Raw genomic sequence first — 5950 nt, forward strand, 5'->3', positions numbered from 1 at the left:
TCTTTCATTTATCACTCATTGGTCGTCAAATATTACCTACACAAAATAACAGTACAAAAGCATTCAATTTATCCCCAAAAGCGTAAATGTACCCTATGCAGTTACAATAGAGTACCTTTTGTCATGAGAGGTCACAAACAATGTAATGTTCTACCCAATAATTTATACAGGACGATAAATTAAATTACAAAATTTCGAATTCTCGTCAGTAAAATCCTTTATTTTAAACAGAAATTCACTAATCCCTGAAACATAAATTAACTTATCTGGTAAGATAAAAACCTCAAGCAATTCAACATATTATAGGAGGTGTCACTGATACAAACGTTATAAGTAGCAAGTTAGCAAAGGTTATAAATCTCCAACCCTTTTCATGGTGGATGGAACCTTGGCGAAGGGAGGTACGTGCTTGACATACAAGGCATGAGATGTATAGAGGTTTAATATTGGTTATTTACGGGCTTGTCACGTTTTGCACAACGTATTGTTTTGTATGTCTTTGTCGTCGAGGTCGAGCATGGGAAATTTTGAAACAAAAGATCTATGTTTAAAAATTTCGTAGTTAGTATAAGTCAAGCGTGTGTTAGACTTTATCCAAAGGATTTTAACAAGAATTTATTAAGGCGGGATTCCACCACTATATAGTACTGTGCGGCACCTATTTTCAGGACAAAAATGCTTGTGCCGCACAGTGCCGCACACGGGTGGAATCGCGCCTTTAGAAGCAAGACTAATTTTCACGAGATCTTTTCTTCTCAAATATAAGTACTTGCCAAATATAAACAATTTCAAAGAACATAAAACTTCTATGGACCTGCCAATGTGGAAAACTACAAAGTTTTTGACATTCATAAGTATCAAATCTTAAATAAAAGGGTCCATATTGGGTCGCATAATAATTGATTGTCCTAATGTAATGTTACGCATAAAACTCATTTCGCATAGTTGTTATTGTGCTGGAAATATTAACATTTCTGAAAAATTATAACACGAACCTAACCTAACCTACCCTATTCTACGCAACCTATGCAAAATATTTTCGAAAATACTTTCTGTTTCAGCTGGAGAAAAAATATGCGAAAAGAGATTTATGCATAACATTATGACAATCAATTATTATGCGATGAGATAGGATCCCTAAATTGAATAAATAAACATTATCATTCTTCCAAAACACATAAAGCGTGTTTAGAATACACGACCTCCAGATTAAAAAAACGCACACCTAAACTCTCAACAGACTACTCGAACGCCGTTAAAATCACCACCACAATGTATGAAAAATGCGCTAGGATCATAAACCCGCCTCTCCCATTGTCCAAGCCCCAAGTCACACAAGCACCTGCAAAAATGAAGCAAACAATAAAATTGTAAAGCGTATTGGCTCTCGAGTTTAGATCCTTTGTGGAGAACCTATTAGGATGATGAAAAGGCTTAAACGGAGAGCGAAATAAATTTCCCCAATGGCCTTAAGCACTTTTGAATCAAGGTTCAGTCGGACGGGTTCGATGGGGGCTTTTTGTTATGAATAATCATAATTTTACAGGCTAAAATAATATTTTTCATATATTTTGATTAATTTGATTAATTTATATTATTCTAATCAAAATTTGAGCACCATAGAATCCGATGCTGGATGTAACTTTACCGGGCCGGAGGTTAATGCTTACTTCGTAGTGTGGTAATTTAAAAAAAAAATCTTGATAATGAAATGTAGCTTATATAAGTACAACTTCCATGTATTTTATGATACCCATCATGAAAATTTTCATTGTACAGTCAAGGAATTTAAATTCCGACCCATTTCGTACTTTGTCACAGTGACAACCGTATGAGGTCTCTAGCGGCTTTCATATTGATTGTCACTGTGACAAAGTACGAAATGGGTCGGAATTTAAATTCCTTGACTGTACCTAATTATATTCAATAATATAATATCTTACCTAATAACAAAAAATAATAAGTTACGTGAAGCTAACAGTAAAGTATAAACTTTCCGAGGACGGCTGTTATTTTAAATCAGCTGCATTTAAAAACTGCAAACGACTGCAGTCAAAAGGCTAATCGGAAAAATTCGCTGCCAATTTAGTCGGTAAAAAGTTTTGTTAGTCGCAAACGAAAACAATTAAACGATTTAACTAGCGCTAGATAGTCTGAGCTCTGTTGAGAAGTTCGCTTGAACTCATTGTGCGTACCTGAGGTGAGAAGGCCTAAGTCTCATGGATACGGTAATATGACATAAGGCTGCGGACTCGACGCCTGCGGGCAGCGGAATGGTGCGCGCGGCGCAAGTGTCGCCCTCTGCCAACACCGTTAGCATCCACAACCATGGAGGCCTATTTGAGTTTAAGTACGTTTGGATTCCGCTTTGTTATCAAACCGTGTTTTATTTATGGCAGAAGATACTTTAACGACCAGGGGCCTTACCATGGTGTCCTTTTTGCGATTCTGTTTCGAACCAGAATCGCAATTAAATAAGGACATCATGGTAAGGCCCCACAGCAGCTATATATTTTTAGGACCAATTAAGTTCTTCTCAAGCGATAATTCCTAAATTGGTTAAGGGATATTATACATATCAGTCATCTCCTAAACGTCAGCTGCTACTCCGTTATTAAATTGTGATTGCCACCTAAACGCCGAGAAAAAAAAAGTATTTTTCGTAATTTTCTACTGCAATCAGCAAACGGAGACGCAGCTGAAGTTTACAAATTTTCATTATTTATTACTCCTTTAGTAGCTATAAATGGGAATATTAATGGTTGGGGAAAAGAAGGAGAAGAAGAAATTTTACCTGACCCAGTGTCTGTTGATTTTATAAATTTAGGTAATAAAAATATATTTAATTAAATATTTATAATTCCTTTGCGTTTGTTACCTGTTACTTTGTATGTGCTTAACACATTCACTGTCAGCGACCCCCAGGGAGATTCTCTGTTTGTAGACGCTTTTCGCTACAAAGCGGAAAAATTACGCTATTGACTACAAGCGTAGCGTACGATGGCAGTGAATGCGTTAAAATACCTTCATATCGAGTGTTGCTGCTCTTTTTAAACAGGTGGAAAATTAATTTAAAAACGATTTAGCCACCTTCAAACACTTTGAAACTCTTCGTAGCTCCGAACCTGAAACCACCAGGGTGCAGAGACTGCAGAGACGGTACTGTGAAGAGCAATTTATTACTTTTAACTTACCCCGCGTACTTCCGTATTAGATTGGACGCCTATCCAAACAAATTATGCGCAAAATTCTACCTAGCTTGTATGTCATTAAGGGTTATAATGGTTTGGATAATTAGTTGGGCGCTGATTTGGGAGTAAACCTTAATGCACTTTCGGTATTAGAGTTTGAGATAGGTTGACTCTTTAGCTAACAGTAGGTGGATTTTGGATTATTGGAGCTTCAAGGCTTCAGTTTTGTATCATCCTATGTCTCACGGTCCTACTTACAGGACTAATTTAGTTCGATGAAAAAGTCACTTTCATCAATCTGTCGTATGATAATTACAGACAAAATAAAGCATTTATTTACGCCGATTGAACATTAATAATATTTATATTCTGATAGACTTCATTTCTTTGGTGGAGTTCCCCTGAAACAAAAAGAAAATATGCAGTCTTTTGATACAATAGGTACACTGCAGGCGTATTATGGATGGTTTTATCCACGTGATAAAATATCTGTCACTTTTAAACATCGCGGGATATAAAATGACGGACACCGTTTTATCATGCTGTCACGTAGATAAGAACGACCATCATATCCGTTCTGATTAGTACATATATTAAACGCCGTGCCTTAAAAGAAAGGTATGATTTATTCATGGTTATTCATGGTTATAATATTTTGAGAAAAATTACCTATAAATTCTCCAGGAATCAGCCTGGTTCCAGAGAAAATATGCATTGTTTCGTAAAAAAAAATTAAGACTCAACACAAACAGGACACTTTTTCGTAATTGACCTAAAGTCAGTACTTATTCTTTGTCTCTTTTCCTCTTTTTCTCCCAGGAATGTTGAAGATTATTCACCCTTTGACCGCTAAATGCGTTGCCTGACGCGCGGGTATACAGCTCAATATCAACCTTCGCCCATTGCGATAAGGTTTACAATAACACTCCGCACAAGATAAGTGTGGCCTAAAAAGGGTTAAGGTAACTGGGCGACCCCATAATATCAACATATCGGAATTGAAAAGTGTGCTGTATGAACTTTGATTTTAATAAATAAATTGAGGATATCCTCCTAAGACCCAAGGTCCTACATAAAATACTTAATCATTTCGATGAAATTTAAACCGTATTAAAATAGGCATAGAGTTGCAATTGTTTTGTTTCGTTCAATTTTCAAACAAAACAACCTCAACTCTATTCCCTGCATTTTAGGCTCAAATTTTATTGGCAAATTTTGGATTTTTCATTTGTATGGGCCTTAGGAGGGTATCCTTTGTGGTACCCGTAAAACTTACGTGCAGCCACAGGTTCTGTCAGATACGCAGTATCCCAGCTCCCATCCCATTCGACGACAGCTACTGTTACATACTGATGGCATGCAAGGTTCATCAGCTGAAACGTAATAAGATTTGTTTTTAAAGTTTTGTTATGGTGGCTTCATATGTTTATGATCCCTGCTTTTGCGCTCTTACGCTTGACTGCAAAAGGAAACAATAATTAAACTAATTTAAATAAGCAAACATATTTGCGAGTGATACTGCAATCGTACCGGAAGGCGCAGCGTGGGTAGACTCCCCACAAGGTGGACTGAATGGTAAAGGTCACGGGAGTCCGCTGAATGCGGGTGGCGCAAGACCGGTCATTGTGGCACTCTTTGAGGGAGGCCTATGTCCAGTAGTGGACGTCCTCTGGCTGATATGATGATAATGATGATGATGACTACAAATTTTAAAAATAAGTACTTACTTAGTTAAGATTGAATATTCTTGTTGCTGCTGTCGCTATGCGCTCTAATATTAATAGCTTGTACACAAAAAGGAAGGAATGGAAAGATTCGCACGCTTCTAGTCAGGCCGCGTAGCCAAGATGCCGATCGCTTACGCTCCGTAGCGATCGAAACGCAACTGTCACTTTCGCACGAATGTGGAAGAGTGATAGAGAGACATAATGCTTTTCGTTGTCGAAGCGATAGCGATTGTAACCTTGGCTAGGCCGTCTTCGGTAGCTCACTTGGTTAAAAGCGATAGGACCGACCGGTGTTCAAGGTCGCAAGTTCGGTTCTTGTCCAAGTTTTCCATTTTTCCTTTAATATAATAATTTGATAACTATTTTGTAAATCATTGTATCTTCAGTTCTAATTACTCATAATATAAAATAACGATCGAGACTAGAATCCCAGTACTGTGCAATGTTTGCGAAAAATGAATTTTACCTTATGATTTTTATCTCGAATATTCTTTTCTTTGCATTGCTACCAAAGAGAGTATGGAATTTTTATCGTTCACCTAAAATCGGTTTAACTATGTTGGCAAGTTACAATCGTTTTTCATTACAAATAAAATATGGAAATCCCTAGAGTGAATATTAACGGAAAAGTTTAAGCAATTAGTGAGTAACAAAGTTGCGGGAAAATGCCAGTTATTAACACATTTAAAACTTAACTTACTGTTATCCACGAATGAAGCTCGCGTCAATGAGAATATAGCCAGGAACATAACGAATAAAGTTGTTAAATATTTCAACAATAATAATATTATGGTTGATGGAATTATGCACACATAAATGCTGCCTGCAGCAATACAAGGAAAGCCACAAACAAAACGAACAAATTCAAAGTTTTTTTCATTGTAATAAATGCACTAAAATTAGTAAATATTTTGGTATACTCAGAGACTAGCCATCAGTTGACGGACTTTCAAATGCGCGATAGCAATGTATTTGTTTCTCTACGAGCATAATTATCTCTCAACCGAGCTGTGGCATTCAGATTATAAAATT

The 5950-nt window shown here is 36.8% G+C and overlaps 1 long non-coding RNA gene across 1 annotated transcript; it reads right to left on the reverse strand.

Annotated features, from left to right (window-relative positions):
- Nucleotides 1-3569: 3569 nt before the first annotated feature.
- Nucleotides 3570-5744, reverse strand: LOC134671150 (uncharacterized). Its single transcript, XR_010099192.1, has 3 exons — nt 5619-5744; nt 4468-4564; nt 3570-3592 (listed from the first exon to the last, which is right to left on the reverse strand). It is a non-coding gene; the product is annotated as an uncharacterized LOC134671150 (long non-coding RNA).
- Between the last annotated feature and the right edge of the window lie 206 nt (nt 5745-5950).

Source organism: Cydia fagiglandana, chromosome 15 (assembly GCF_963556715.1).
Source record: "Cydia fagiglandana chromosome 15, ilCydFagi1.1, whole genome shotgun sequence".
Lineage (NCBI taxonomy): Eukaryota > Metazoa > Arthropoda > Insecta > Lepidoptera > Tortricidae > Cydia > Cydia fagiglandana.